This window comes from Triticum urartu, chromosome 6 (genome assembly GCF_003073215.2).
Source record: "Triticum urartu cultivar G1812 chromosome 6, Tu2.1, whole genome shotgun sequence".
Taxonomy (NCBI): domain Eukaryota; kingdom Viridiplantae; phylum Streptophyta; class Magnoliopsida; order Poales; family Poaceae; genus Triticum; species Triticum urartu.
In genome coordinates, this window is record NC_053027.1 from 575046272 (window position 1) to 575048988 (window position 2717).

Here is a 2717-nt window from a genome sequence, read left to right on the forward strand (position 1 = left end):
GCCGGTATCATACACCCACCGTAAACCTTCCTCAAAAGAGCCACCATACCTACCTATCATGGCATTTCCATAGCCATTCCGAGATATATTGCCATGCAACTTTCCACCATTCCGTTTATTATGACACGCTCCATCATTGACATATTGCTAGCATGATCATGTAGTTGACATCATATTTGTGGCAAAGCCACCGTTCATAATTCGTTCATACATGTCACTCTTGATTCATTGCATATCCCGGTACACCGCCGGAGGCATTCATATAGAGTCATATTTTGTTCTAAGTATCAAGTTGTAATTGTTGAGTTGTAAGAAAATAAAAGTGTGATGATCATCATTTTTAGAGCATTGTCCCAAGTGAGGAAAGGATGATGGAGACTATGATTCCCCCACAAGTCGGGATGAGACTCCGGACAAAAAATTAAAAAAAAAGAGAAAAAAGAGGCCATAAAAAAGAGAGAGAAAAGGCCCAAATAAAAAAATGACAGAAAAAGAGAGAAGGGACAATGTTACTATCCTTTTACCACACTTGTGCTTCAAAGTAGCACCAAGATCTTCATGATAGAGAGTCTCTCATTTTGTCACTTTCATATACTAGTGGGAAGTTTTCATTATAGAACTTGGCTTGTATATTCCAATGATGGGCTTCCTCAAAATGCCCTAGGTCTTCGTCAGCAAGCGAGTTGGATGCACACCCACTTAGTTTCTTTTGTTGAGCTTTCATATACTTATAGCTCTAGTGCATCCGTTGCATGGCAATCCCTACTCACTCACATTCATATCTATTGATGGGCATCTCCATAGCCCGTTGATACGCCTAGTTGATGTGAGACTATCTTCCCCTCTTTTTGTCTTCTCCACAACCACCATTCTATTCCACAAATAGTGATATATCCATGGCTCACGCTCATGTATTGCGTGAAGATTGAAAAAGTTTTGAGAATATCAAAAGTATGAAACAATTGCTTGGCTTGTCATCGGGGTTGTGCATGATTTAAATACTGTGTGTGGTGAAGATAGAGCATAGCCAGACTATATGATTTTGTAGGGATAACTTTCTTTGGCCATGTTATTTTGAGAAGACATGATTGCTTTGTTAGTATGCTTGAAGTATTATTATTTTTATGTCAATATGAACTTTTGTCTTGAATCTTTCGGATCTGAATATTCATACCACAATTAAGAGGAATTACATTGAAATTATGCCAAGTAGCACTCCGCATCAAAAATTCTCTTTTTATCATTTACCTACTCGAGGACGAGCAGGAATTAAGCTTGGGGATGCCTCATACGTCTCAAACGTATCTATAATTTTTGATTGCTCCATGCAAAATTATCTTCTGTTTTGGACCATAGTGGGCTTTATTTTCAACTTTTATATTATTTTTGGGACTAACCTATTAATCGGAGGCCCAGCCCAGAATTGTTGTTTTTTGCCTATTTCAGTGTTTCGAAGAAACGGAATATGAAACGGAGTCCAAATGGAATGAAACCTTCGGGAACGTGATTTTCTCACCGAATATGATCCAGGAGACTTGGACCCCACGTCAAGAAAGAAGGGAGGTGCCCACGAGGGTGGTGTGCGCGCCCACCCCCCTAGGGGGCCCCCCTGCCTTGTCGGCCCCCCGAAGCTCCATCGACGTACTCCTTCCCCCTATATATACCTACGTACCCCCAAACGATCAGATACCACTAGTGCAGAACCGGGCTTTAGTCCCTGTTCGTAAAGGCCTTTAGTGCCGGTTCCATAACCGGCTATCGGTGTAAAAACCGGCGGATCTCGGGTAGGGGGGTCCCGAACTGTGCGTCTAGGCGGATGGTAACAGGAGACAAGGGACATGATGTTTTTACCCAGGTTCGGGCCCTCTAGATGGAGGTAAAACCCTACTCTTGCTTGATTAATATTGATGATATGGGTAGTACAAGAGTAGATCTACCACGAGATCAGAGAGGCTAAACCCTAGAAGCTAGCCTATGGTATGATTGTTGTTCGTCCTACGGACTAAAACCCTCCGGTTTATATACACATCGAAGAGGGCTAGGGTTACACAGAGTCGGTTACAATGGGAGGAGATCATATCCGTATCACCAAGCTTGCCTTCCACGCCAAGGAAAGTCCTATTCGGACACGGGACGAAGTCTTTAATCTTGTATCTTCATAGTCCAGGAGTCCGGCAAAAGGTTATAATCCGGCCATCTGGACACCCCCTAATCCAGGACTCCCTCAGTAGCCCCTGAACCAGGCTTCAATGACGACGAGTCCGGCGCGCAAGTTGTCTTCGGCATTGCAAGGCGGGTTCCTCCTCCGAATACTTCATAGAAGATTTTGAACACAAGGATAGTGTCCGGCTCTGCAAAACAAGCTCCACATGCCACCGTAGAGAGAATGATATCTGCACAAATCTAATCTGCTGACGTATTCCGCAGCGTGACATCACACCACGACCAAGCCTTTATTCGAATAATTTTACTGTTCCACCTCAGCGCGTTTAGCGAGGCGATTTCCTTGGCACGTCTTCTAAAAGCAGAGATCGTCCCCCCTTATTCCGCGATTCTAATCAATACGGGCGTAGGTAACCCAACCGTGCCATTGATTATGGTGCTTAGGAGATAAGCGAGTTTTACCAGGCGGGCGGGGGCACGCAGTTCTGGTCCGCCCATATAAGGGGATAAGGATCCACCTTTTCACCTACACCTTCTTCCTCCTTTGCCTATCC